Genomic DNA, 14129 nt, shown 5'->3' on the forward strand with positions numbered 1-14129 from the left:
AGGGAAGAGTGTTTAAGAGAAAACTGACACACTGTGTTTCTAAAATTAGAAAAAAGTATGTCACACGTTTCCTGATCATATGAGAAGTATAACACACTATAGTGAGCCTGCCATCTGAATGTGTGGCAGAAGAAATACGAAACGCAAAGTTAAAACAAATCCAGTAAAATTGTAAAGTCTTTTGTAGCACTGATTCTACAGATCACATTACATGTTGAGTCCAGAGACAGAATCTTGTAAAGTGATCCTTTTCCAGACAAAATAGGTATCCAAATAAAAGACAGTTGTGCTGTTTGACCACAGTTTTCAAGGGGACTGTTGACTTTGCATGTGTCCAGTTATCTGTGTCTACTTGAGATGTGTTAGGACTTATTTTTAGAACTGTTAAACATCCATAATTGACTGTTGAAGTCATTATAGTTTTTGGTGTTCATTTTAGCTACAAAATTAAACCCCACAGTAATACCCCTTGGTCACCAAAAGTCAGTGTCACTTTGAGAGAAATAATAATTTCATTATTTTATCCTCACTTATTTATCTCCTATCTCTTTGACAACTGTTAAAATGTGTATGTTTAAATTACTATGCTCAAGGCTTCAAGTACAAAAGCTTTTTTTGTGGCAGGCATTATACATATGTTATTAACATCATCTCTGACTCACATAGTTAATATTATCTTGTTAAGAGTATCCAATTTGTCATTATCTTGTTCAGCATTCTTTCTATTTTCTATACCATATTTACAAAGGTATATAAAAATCTTTTCTCTCTTCAACTCATTATCCATGGATAATTTATTTGCTCTGGAGTGGTCTAGCATGGTGTTTTGGAAGTTGTTTGAGACGTGCAATATATGTAGGATGTTCCTGCATCAATATATTCTAGCACCATCATTTTGGAAGGTCCTTCAGTACAAAATCAGTTCTGATTTATACCTAACACCTTTATTCTGTGGCCTCAGAAATTTCTTCCTCCACGCTTCCCCAGTCTCCTGACACCTAGTTTCACAGATCTGGTTGTCTTTCTGTTATTTGCTTTGGATAGTCTCTTTCCACTTCAAGCTCAATATGGAATAAAGTATTTCTCCTTAAACGCTTAGCCTTTCTCTTTTACTGTTGTTACTGTTACTATTGCAAGCTGGCACATTTGGTAGCATTTTAGAACCTTCTCTTTACCTTTCAAGCCATTTCAGAATATCACAATATTTTTGTTCTTATTTTAGAACATTTAGAAAATCAGAACTTCTTTCTTGCATTCAAATGCAAAGCAACAGCACAGAGAACCTAGCTGTACTTTTAAACATGCAGAACACCAAGGCCTGATTAGTATTCTGAAAGAAGTCCTTTAAAAAGGGAAATCTGGGGAACATTTGCTTTTGTGCACTACAGTACAGTGGAGAAATCTTTGGCGTACTGATGACAGAATCTGCAGATTCCCTTTTAGCTCTCTAGGGAGTCCTACGAATTTCAGATGCAGTAGTCCATGGTTCAATTTCTTGCTGGAATGGATTCTTCACAAGTAGGGATAATCCTTCATTTGATGTTTATTCACTTGGATACATTTCTGTATTCCATACTGGCCATATCAGGCTTTGCACTGCTTATTTATTCTTGCCAGAATGCACTCCTGCTTTAGCTGATTTTATTACACTTATATGGTTGAAATAGCCCTTTTATTCTATTATCTTCTTTTCATTAGCTTAGAGTAACTTTTCAAAACAATTACCTCTAGGCCAATACTTTTCATGCTTGTTCTCAGACTAACAGTCACATTTTTACCATTTTTTGTTTGAAGAGAATACATTCAGTAGTTTTTGAGGATCAGGCTTTCAAATATATAGAGATACAGTTGTTTTTATTAAATATTTACCAATTACAATAGTTCCTTATTTCCATTCAAATTTGTTCATTTTTTCCCCTCCTAATTATAAATAAGTAATATATAATAACTACTCAAACACCACTTTCAAAAATTTTTTGTTTTTAAATTCCTTCTGCAGTTTGTCTCCTTTCTGGTTCCGTTAAAGTTATAAGGTACTTAGAGCATCTTTTGACTTGACTCACTATCTGAATTTATTAAATAAAACTAATAATAACCTCAATATCTTTATTATATGAATTATGTATAAGTTAATATACATACTATATGCATGTATTGATATATTACCTACATTACATAATTGTAATTTATATGATCATATATATTGTATTATAATATCTCAAATAAAATGTATCTTAATTACATAAAATAGATGTTAACATTGTAATTTTAAATCTATAAAAGCTATATAACTAGCTAAGTTTTCAAAAGAATATGCTGCTCTCTAGGTAAATACAGCACAGTGTAGCATAATATATAATACAACATTATATGATCTCATGGTCAATGTAACATTTAACAATAATGCAGTTTAAGGAAACAGATTATTGAGCCTGAAAGACAGCAGATGAAGATGGGAGAAATGGAAAAATTAGCTTTATGCAAACCTTATGCTGTACCACCTGCCAGCTTGTGTCATGTACTCTTCAGCCATCACTGAATCTCCTGTGAACGATGGAAGATTCAAAATAAATCCAAATCAGAATAAGCCACAGTTTTTACAGTAAAACATTGCTTAGTCTTCCTTAATTATTATATTTTGGGTTATCCACTATTACTGAACTGACAAATTTAGTATTGGTTAAGAAACTTCTACAAGCATTTCCAACATTTTCTTAGCAGACACTGAATCAGAATTTTCAATTGCTACAGTACCATATAAAAAGTCTATTTAAAATGTATTTCAGTCCAATGCCTGACATAGCAATTTCTCATCTCTCAGCCTCCTAGTACCAGCACTATTCTTCACAGTGCAGAAACAACTCAAATAATACACAAAAAGTCACATCAGCATTCTGTTGAGTCCTACACGTTTCAGCAAGTAAAACAAGGTGATTTGACAATCCCAGATATAGCTTCATCTTTTTGGGTAAATAAAAAGCCAGTAAATTAAAGCATTTCCTTTCATTTTACACAATATTGTAGAATTTATTTTAATAAAATGACCTCCAATATCTAATTGATTGGTTTCCAACAGTAATTTAGAGACAGATTTTCAAAGGCATGAAAGCCTATTAAAAATGCATCTAATTGATTTTCAGAAAGAGTTGAGGACTTGATCCTGCATTCACTGCAGCTAGCAGTGAAATTTTCATTGATTTAAATAAGAACAGGTTCATGCCTGCAGAGACTAGCTGCTATTTATGCCTTTCACATTATCCCTTCCATAGCTAGAGATCTTTTCCCATTTTTTTTTGCACAAATAATCTACACACTTGATGTGAAGTGAAAATGCTAAGAGTATATATTCATGTCAAAACAAAAGAGGAAAAAAATACTGATTTTGTACATACACTCAATATAATCTACCTTATTTTATAAAAAATAACAAGCCACATTTGCAAAGAAAGGTAATGAAAGTTTTGACACTGAAGATGAGTAAACACACTGCAACTGCCATTCAGTTTTATGGTGCCTCTCTTCACTGAAGTCAATGGGATTATTTATGAGTAAAACAAGCAAAATGTTGAATACATAGTTTAATTTCTGGGTATTTAGAAGTAAATAAGTTTACTGAAACAAGTTTGAGTAATTATACATAGAACTATTGCTTTACTGCTGCAAAAGTGAGGAAAATGTTATCAAATATTCAGTTCTATCAAATGATCAAATACATTATCAATAAATGAAACACTGTGGTCTTATTCTGTTTTATTTAGTAAAGAAATGCAACTGAATATTTAAAATTTATTACTACCTAGGGAATAACTGGCTTTTAAGAGAACTGTCACACTGATATATGCAAAGATCAAAAAGTGGCAGTAGCGTTAGCATTCCAAATTCATCTAGATGAAACAATAAGATAATTAGGTGTAAAAAATTCAGTCTTATGTTCAACACAGTAAAGGATCAATTTCATCTAAAGGCAAGTGGAGTGTACACCATATCATCTGATCCAAAGTAGTGACCTTCTTGATTCAAATGCAAAATGCCTATTCCTATTGCAGATGGAATTTACCAGGACAAAATGTTCAATAGAAAGATTACATTTCCAGTGGGGCAGAAAGGTATTTGTCAGTGTCTCATTACAGCTTTGATACAAACATCTTGGATTTCAATTAGCTTTGAGATAGAATGGCAATAATCCAGCACTGAGACTACAGATTTGTTTCTTACACCATTATATGTGGATTTTTGTTTCATTTGCAATAAGATATTGTAAGATTTCCAAAAGAAAAGGAATAGAAGGAAATAACATTCCAGTCATTTTAATGTCAGAGATACCACTTAGTGATGTCTGTCTGATAACTTTGCACTAGAAGGCGAGGGTGACATCATTTACATTTTTTCCAGCATAAATGAAAAGTGATGAATTCCTTGAACCGTAAGTGTCCCATCAGTTTTCCTACCCTCACTGTCCCACCTCCTATTATTAACATACCATATCCACTCTGATGCTTTTGATCCTTTTCTATGAGAAGTAATTTGCCTTCTCAATGGAAATAAATATGAAATTTTCTTTAGTACATTTCAGGAGTTCAAACAATGGCCCACAGAAATTTCCACCCTACAGAGGTCATCTTTTAACTTTATAAATTTAGAATTTGCAGTCATTTAAAATGTTTGCTTCTAAATATTATTTGATATTTCAGAAAACTAGTTTGTTATTCTGAGTTGGTCATGGAACTAGGAGTTGGAAGGGCAATTTTTAACTGTCACTTGAATATCTGTGACTGATTTAGAGTTAACTCCTGTAAAACTCTGGATAATATTTGTCACCCTTACTTTGTGCCTGTGTCATGAGGGGAACTCTGTTAGCTTATGAAATGTGGCAGGAGGAAAAGCTCAGAAATTATGCAGGTACAATTCAGTTGTTGATCTCTTTGTTAGTAAAGAAGTTATGACCTATGCCATGCAGATAGGATTTTAATAACACTCAAAATTATATATGTTGCCTTCCATTCAAGAAGCTTCCTTTCAAATATCAATTCACATAGCTTTAGCTGTAAGAAATATTGTTATTGAAATAAATATGGTTAATTTGACACATTAAGAGACTGAGACTAAGAGAAAATAAAGATACATTTGTAACCTAGGAACCAGTGGCAAAAACTACTGGTGGCAAAACATCACTTTTCCTCCTTTGGTATCAAGGTGAACCTGCCCCCACAATTCCAGAGCAAGGACAAGAGTTGGGAAAATGGTCCCTTTTAAGATGAATTTTCTATGTACTAGCCACAAGCTTCTTTCTCCCAGAGAAAGAAATTCTACAAAATACTTGATTTATCAGTAAACATAAAAATGACAAACATAAAATTATAAAATCTAATGGATCTGTATTTTGTACTTCATCTTGAACTCTAAACGGCTCTTGTAAATGTAATCACAACAGTTGGTTAGTAACTATTTGTGGACATATACAATGAATTAAGCAAGCATCTATAATGGATTTTTTCCTCACTCCTGAATTGCAGCCACCTTTAGGGTAATGAATAGCAAGAAAAGATATAATACTTTATAACTATAGTGAAATGAAAAATAATTTTCCTGATTAATGAGAGTATTGCTTAAATATCACATACTTCCACTGACTTTAAAAACAGCTGTAAGTACATTTTGCTCCTACATACATATCTGTAAATATGTGTTGGAGTTTGCTAGCATTACTAGCATACACAATACTAACAAAAATAATTTTGTTTAATTTTTGTCATATCACTATAAAAAACTAGATTTAACAGGTTAGACTGCTTTGTATAGGTAACAAAAACATAACAAACAAAACCTCCCAAATCATACATTCAGATTTTTTTCAAGAATATCTGAACATATTCTATTTCCTGTAAAATAAATTGACTTCCCCAGCTATAAACATATATTTAATATTTTATTATAATGAAATGAAATTTAAATTTTATAAAAATATTTTTCTGCAAGTAGAATGTAGTTGAAGAATTGAATTTTTTCAAATTGTTTATTTTTTGCAGAGAAGCAGTTTGATTGTAAACTACTACAGCTGCATAAGATTCCAGATTGTTGTTTCACAAGAAGGTGTTGCATGAGAAGAATTAAATCAGTTTTTTTTTCTTCCTGTGCTCACAGCACCATAGGAACACAGACTTGGAAAGGACATCCAGAGATCTAGCCCAACCTGCTTTAGCAAAATGAGCGTACTTTAACATATAATAGCTGTCTAATCTCCTGTAATGAACATCCAGATAGAAGAGATTCCAGTAGCAAATTTAACAAAACAAAACCACAAACTGCTTTCTCTGAGACAAACAGGCTCATATCTTATAAAACTTTTTCTGACGGAAATGACAGGTTTGACTCCACAGAAAACTGAACAGAGAGCCATCAAGACCTGTGGTGATGACACCCATGTTTAAAAGTGTTTATTGGATAAAAATTTGCCAGCAGTAGAGTATCCACTTATACACATACATACCAGCAAAATATACCTTATTTGCAGGAAATTGTATACTTCTCTCAGCCTTTAAAAAACTGAAATTAGCATTTTTTTTTAATTTCTAACATTATATAATGTGTGCATTTCATTGTCTTATGGTTTTCTTGAGTCTTAAAATCATGTGTCATGGAAAAGATGTACACTTACCTAAGTCTATACAAGTTCACACATATATATTCCATTTACAAGCCTTACAGAAGGCCTTTTGCAGTTTTTTCTCTTTTTCTGTCTTAATACAGATGCACTTATGTAATCAAGGGCATTGAATGATGTACTATTCAAACCTAAATAGATTATTTTTGTTCAAAATGTGGTTTTTTTTAAAAAAATAGTTGCACAGATCAGACTATTTCACAATAAAACATAATCCAAAACACTTGTCTAATAGATTAAATAACAGGATGTTAATGTGGTCAAATTTTGTCCAAGCAAAGTAGAAAGATCAAATTTATCCCGATTTAAAAAAAAAAAACCAACAAACTGGTTAAGACAATATGATGTGTTTGCCTAGAAAACCGATCTATAAATAAAACAAAGGAAATCCTGTTTGTTTGGAGTATATAAAATTAAACTGACATTAGCCCTGAAATAGAAAGTAGATGGATTTAGCAATCCAAATCATGTTTACTGACATTATATGTGGTTTGAATTTAAAACTTTTTTCTATTATTTTTTTCATAGGAATGCACACGAATTTTGCAGACTCTCAGTGACTGATTTTAACATTTTTGAAATGCAACAAAAGTCTGAATCAAATTCAAATACAGTTTAGCTGCAACAGTCTCCATCGACAGCCAACCAGATTTTCAAAATAGAAGTTTTCTTGCATAAAAGCTGTTGTAAGATCCACAGGAAATCCCCTTACAACCATTCCAAATTATACAAGGCTTACCTCTGTTAGCACATTACTTCTGTGAACAAGGAGGATGAAGTTCTATCATACTCTGGTAAATATTCAGCCAGAGAAGGGCTACTTCTAGTTTGGACCAAGTCTCTATAGATTTGTCTGGGACATGGAACACATCCCTGTTACCTTGTCCCTTCTCACTGCATTTGCTCTGCCACTCATGATATGTTCCAGCAGGGTGCTTACTATAAACCAGATGGCTGCAGTAATTGTTACAGGAGATTTCTATGCCATCTCCTTTCTGCTCAGGTGTTTTATAAATACAGCCTAGGAGCTTGGGTTCTGCTAGTAATAAATACATTTCCAACTATCCACTGCCTTGCAACTTAAGTTAAAAGTAAAGATTTATTTAAGTTAAAAAGTAGGAGATATCCTGATAAAATTTTTATATTAAAAATTGCTGTTTATGTGTTTGCTCTATAGGTTAATTCAATGTAATTTTTCAGACTTTCTTCCAACACATTAGCAAGTTTCTTATTAAAGACCCAAAAAAGGAACAAACTGTATCTTTACTTACATTGCTGTTAGCAGTAAAATGACTCCATGGCACCAGTCTTTACTGAACAGAACTGATGATGCTGTGAGTTAGCGACTCAACTAATCGTCAAAAGAAAGTGAAAACATGAAAAGTTAACTGGTACAGTTAACAGTTACAGAAGAATAAATATTACTTTGTGGTAAGCATAGAAGACAGGAACCTAGGAATCGTAAATTCTAATCCCTGTGGTCTTGTCACTTTGCCTTTTTAACTCTCTTATTTAATTTGTAAATAATTATGAAGTACTTTATATGGGTAATTATTTAACATTTCTAGAATGAGGTAAATTGATGTCACTGGATGAAAAGTGCATTTTTAGTAAAACTTAGTATTTTAGTCTGCCTTTGTTCATATTAATTCTAGTCTAAAATATACTTTAAGATTATATAAGATACCCCTTTTGCTGACATACAGAAAAATAACTGAATTCTTAATAAAAAGATTTAAAAAGCCCCTGAAAAAAGTGAACACTTTCTCTCTCCTTATTTATCCCATTATCTTTTTGGCTAATAACGCTAACATAATACATACAAAAGGAACTCTGTTATCATCTTAACAAATATTCAACCACATTCTCCCTTTGATGAATACACAAAACTTCCATAAAGGTTAATGGGAGATAGGTGCACAAACTGAGGGTAGAATATAGCCTAGCATACAACATATTTGAAAATAGTTCCTTTTGGCTGATCTCTTGGCAGTTTTCATACTCTCTTTTAAAACCATTAGAACTAGTGCAGGTTTTGGTGCATTACAGGATCCCTTAAGAAGCTCCCATTATCTCCTCTCTTCTTAACCACATAATAGAAAAAAATGAGAGTACCGTACACAGAACACACTGAGGAAGGAGAACTTGCCTTGAAATATTTCAACTGGTAAACCTATTTTCTATAATGCTTAGTAGTGAATCAGTCTTAAGTGCTGGACCATTCACTAGTGTATGTGTTTTGTGCCAAAGGTTACCAGATTGCAAAAGTGTTCTCATCCCAGAAAGGACTCATCATTCACCATCACCTTATTTTGACACAACAGAAAAAAAAGTATGTCCATCTAGCAGGAATAGGAAAGGGGGAGAAACCTGTACTAGCAATGCAGCAAATTTTCTAAGGGAAACGCACAGACTATTAAATGATACTAGAAAAGTTATATCTTTATCTTATGGGATGAGATCTTCCTGATTATTTCAATTCCAGTAAGTCTGTAAGATGGACTTTTAATTTTCCTGAAATATGAGAAAAAAAGAAAATTAAAATGGAACCTTAATGGAGAAAGGTAGGCCAGCTGCCTCTTCCCAGTCTCTCGTACTGCTAGAGAGGACAGCACAGCAGTGGCAGTTACTTGAGGAGGGAACTACCCTCTCCAGCATAGATCTTGGGCTCATGCTTCCAAGCAAATAACTGTTTTCACAGAATCACAGAATCGTATAGGTTGGAAAAGACCTTTAAGATCATCAAAACCTAACACTGCCAAGTCCACCACTATACCACGTCCCTAAGCACCTCATCCAAACGTCTTTTAAATACTTCCAGGGATGGCGACTCAACCACTTCCCTGGGCAGCCTGTTCCAATGCTTGATAACCCTTTTCCAGCAGCACAATGAGGTCACAAAGCAAGGTGAGGGCCCACTTGCCTTTGCTATCTACCCTTCTTCCGATTCAGGCAGCATGGAAGTCTAACGTTCTCCAAAATACAAAAGTAGAGGCTCTTCTGAATCAAATTGTATCTTCTTGTGTTTAGTCTGGGTTCCTGCCCATCTGCAGCAGGGACCTGATACATCTTTATCATTTCTTTACATGTCTCAAAATAACTTCTCAGTAATACACTAATTCTGTTTATGTGGGTACACAATCACTGTTAAAGCTGGTGTTCACGTCTTAACCAAGCCATGTTCATCCTAGACCCAATGCATAGGATGGGTGCATAAAATCCCCTACAAGCTGTTTTCCCAGTCCTAGGTACAGAAAGGGTCCACCTCACAGTATAACTTCTCCACATTCTTAGAGACCATTATAAAATTGGGGTTCACTATACTGATACTGTCACCAGGAAGCTGAGGCTAGAAGAAAACACTGACTTATAAACATCTACAACCAGTATGCTTTCTCAAACTTGTCCTCCCACCATATACCTCATGAGCCTTCCAGCTGATGAAAAATGTATCAGATTATTTAAACTGCTATTACTTGTGAGATCAGTGACTGCTAAAAAATCACAAATGTCTATGTATAGTTAGCATTCTGTCAGTGTTTGTGTCACTGCTAAACTGACACAGATAGAGCTATTTGAAAACTATAGCTATCATTTACAAAGAAAAAGGGAGATGTCAGTGCTGCAAAAATTAGCTATTCTGGTTACTGTGTTCTAAAATGAAAGACTAATGTAAAAAATAATAACATGACCTTCAGCAGATATATGTAGGTTCAGGACCAAGAAATACACTTCAGTGTTGAAGATCAATTACCAAAAATCAATTGGCTAAATTCATTACAAATGTGAAATATCTGGCTCCTACATTCATAACTTTAAATGTAAACTCGAAAAATACTACTGGAAAGCTTCAAATACAAAATTAGTATTTTAAGGCCAAACAAGAAGCATATGTAAAATACAGAAATAAAACACATATTCCTATTCTCAGGTGCACACATTATTGTAAGGGATATTAGAAAATTCTGGCAAATAAATTCAAAGATGACAGCTGTTTGTGGAAGTTCATTACTATCATCTTCATATTTCCACCTGAAGAAAAAGGCAACCCCTTCTCTTGTACATCATACAATTTTCTTTGACAGTTTCACTTACAGTTTTTCTGAATGGTAACACCCATACTCCTACAAAATGCATGGGGGTTATTCAATGATCAGAAGCCATCTAGACAACAGACAGTTTTTCTAATTTTTCTTAAGGTGCAGTATGAACCCTGACTCACATGGAAGACAAGAGAGGAGTAAATAATCAACACCGATTCCGGCAGCAATTGAAGTTCTCCTGGGAGCTATCCCAGCAAAGTACCAACCAACCTGTTCAGTTTATGAAACGTAACAGGACTGCAGCCTGACAGAGCTTGACTGCAAATGGTCTTTCTCCAGTGCTTGTCAGCAGGAGTTCTGAAGATATACTCACCAGACATAAATGTTTGTAGAGCCAGTGATTTTAAATTATTCCAATTTGTAATAGCAGCAAATTTAACCCTATCTAGAGCTGATAGTTATTGCCTCTAAAAACTTCATTTCATAGAGTGTTGCAAACACATGCTCCACTTGAACTATATGAGTTGTCCATATTAATTCTGCTTTGGTAAGCACAGTTTTGGAAGATCAGCAGGCTGAGGAATCAAGCACTTAATTGAGATAGCAGTCAGTAGCACAGCAGTTACAAAAAAAAGGTAGAAAAACTTGATATATGTTTCCACAGGATACAAGTGGCAATATACTTCTTAATTTAGGATGACTGAGGAACAGCAGAGTCACTTGCTACCGGTTGGTACTTGTATCAAAACGAACTGTGTGACTTCATTCTGGCATGACGCTCATTGATGTGGTTTGGGTTTGGCACAGCTTTACCCAATTCAGCACACACAACGAAGCAGCCTGCTAATGTATAATGTCGTATCAACTTGACGACCGAACTCCACTTACTGACATCCACACAAAGCAGATTTAGTGTGGGTAATTTTGCCCCTAGCCTGACACTCGCAGCAAATCAGGCTTTTATATATTTTATCCTCAGGTCACTGAAGTGATTATGACTACCAGCCTGTCTAGCCTACGATTAAAATCATACAGTTGAATCAATGTCCGCATCGGGCCGACTCGTTTCGCTGCTGGCACGGCGCTGGCCAGCGTGGATCCTCACTCCCCGGAAAGCCAAACCCAACGAGAAAGCGAAGCCCCGCACAGACGTCCCGTCTGGCCCTGCTCTCCTCAGGGCCGCCCGCTGCCTTGGGTGCGCGGTGCAGTGAGGGCCCCCCGTAAGGCGACACCGCGAGACCCTGCCACGGCCACTGCCCGCGCGCTCCCGCCGCCGCGCGAGCCGCTGAACCGCCGCCACCAGCTAACCACAGCAGAGCGCGCATGCGCGCACGCTCGCTTCCCGGGCCCCGCGGCCGCCGATGGCTGCTGATTTATCATCCGAAAGACTACAACTCCCATCATGCAACGCGCGCCGGCGCCACACTCACGCCGTAGGGCGCTGACGACGCGGCCCCCCCCCGAGCGGGGCGCGTTGCATCTTGGGCGTCGTTGTTCTCAAAGCAGCTCCACCAGCCTTCCACAGGAGGGGTTTGGTGTTAAGCCTCCGGAAGCACCCCATCCCCGCGTCGCTTCACGCTCGTTCCCCGTGTGAATTCCTTTCAGATCGCTCCCCCGACGGCGCAAACGAGTGGGGCGTTCGTGTCTGAGTGCACCGCGGTCCTGTACAGGCCTCCGTGTGCTTCCGCCGTTCCTGTGAGTTCCTGCGCATCCCGCACCGCTTTCGGAGCTGGTTTGATCCTCGGCGCCCGCCGTAGGCTGCTGCCTGTCAGCTGCCGGCGCCTTTGTGGAGCGGCGGAAGCGGAGCGGGGTGCTGTGGCTGAGGGCCGGTTGGAGCAGAAGGCGGTCCCGCTGCCAGGTGCGCGGGGCTTCCGCGGCGGCCGAGCTGTGCCTGGGGCTGCTGCCCCTCACGGCTCTGCGCCGCTGCCTCCCGGTGGGGACCCTCCTTCTTTCGGCCTTGCCCTGCCGAGTGAGGGGCGCGGCAGCAGGGTGGGGCCGGGGGCGGCCCGCGCCGGGGCTCGGCCCTCAATAAGTGGGAGAGGGGTACGGTCGGGCTCGGGTGGGGGGCGGGTGGGTTGGCAGTGCTGCGTTCTCCCGAGTCTCAGGGTGGGAGTGCGCTGCCAGGCTCCCTGCCCGGTATGGCCTGTGTGGGATTTGGGTCGGTAACTTGCTGCTGGCGGCACCTGGTTCGTACCGCTGTCATCTTAAGGTGGGACGGGGTGGGCGCTTCTCTCCTCAGGGATGGCTCGGTTTGTGCCGCTTTGCTTTCCTGGCTCGGCTTTAGAAGGTCGGGTGGGCGCGGGAATGCACGGTGTGGTGACAACGCGCCTTCCTACTGCTGTTTTAGAGCGACACGGGAATGCCATTTGAAAATGCCGACAGTAGATTTTATTTATTTATTAGCACTTAAATATTTGCAGACAACATGGAGGAATTAATTTACCCCAGTATACATACTACTGAGTATATTGGGGTAGATGTATGAGGCTTGCATAATTTTGCATCCTTTTCTGTGCTTAGATGTGCTATGCAAACACTTGCAGGTATTCCTAATTTTGAATTAGTGAATAGTTATATTACTAATGCTTAATCTGGTATCTTTGTTATCAAGCTTAGTGTAAAAGCATTTATAGATCCCTCGCCTGTTGTAGAACCACTTCTGTGCTTTCTTTACTGACTTAGATTTGCTTAAAAACAGTAAAATTAAGTGTTTATTCACTCAGCCCATTCACACAGTTTTTCATACCTGTGTACTAAATCTTTGTTAAGTTCTGAAGTGGGTATTTTTCACCTTTTGTTTATTGTTGAACTTCTTGTGTGTATTGAATTGAGTTAGCTAGGTAGCAAAACTTTTTGTAGAATTTTTCTCTTTAAAAGATCCACCAATTTCTTAGCAGTGTACAAAAAGCTTGGGGGAAAAAATTGATAATGCACATATTTTACAGGGTTTTTTGACCATCACACTTGTATTTACTGTGCCTTGCAATTTATAGTAATCCTACTAAATCTTTTAATAAATCTGTATTTCGAATCCTACAACTGTGTGTAGAAGGATATATAGCTTGCATACTGCTAAGTTACAGCATGCCAATATTTAAGCTGTTAAAGTGAAAAGTAAAAGATAGATATCCTCTTGGTACTCTCCTTGCTGTTTTCAGTCTCATAGTTGTCTCTGTAGCTGTACAGAATCTTATGGCAAGATCAGATAGCCCCATCTTCAGTGCCTAATGTTTCTTTCAAAGCAATTCCTTCAAACAGCATCAGAATTACCTTAGGAATGGATGCTGTCCTCATATCATAGTTCTGTCTGTTTTAAATCAATCCCTTTAAATCAATCCCTTTAGTACTGAGAATGTGTTAAGTGAAAGAAATGTGGAAATAGGAATGTGGTTTTTTTTTTTTAATTATTATTTTAAGACTTTCCA

At 37.2% G+C, this 14129-nt stretch overlaps 1 protein-coding gene across 2 annotated transcripts in view; it reads left to right on the top strand.

Moving 5' to 3' along the window:
• The first annotated feature begins 12178 nt into the window (after window positions 1-12178).
• The window catches only part of DYNC1I2 (dynein cytoplasmic 1 intermediate chain 2), a 31281-nt gene continuing 29330 nt past the window's right edge, over window positions 12179-14129 (top strand). The window contains exon 1 of one of the 2 annotated variants that reach the window (XM_072875208.1): window positions 12179-12562. The gene's annotated coding sequence lies outside the window, so the exon portion shown is untranslated. The remainder of the gene's footprint in view (window positions 12563-14129) is intronic. The other variant, XM_072875211.1, reaches the window with a different exon arrangement.

The sequence above is a fragment of the Ciconia boyciana genome, chromosome 10 (genome assembly GCF_034638445.1).
Source record: "Ciconia boyciana chromosome 10, ASM3463844v1, whole genome shotgun sequence".
In the NCBI taxonomy this organism is placed as follows: Eukaryota; Metazoa; Chordata; class Aves; order Ciconiiformes; family Ciconiidae; genus Ciconia; species Ciconia boyciana.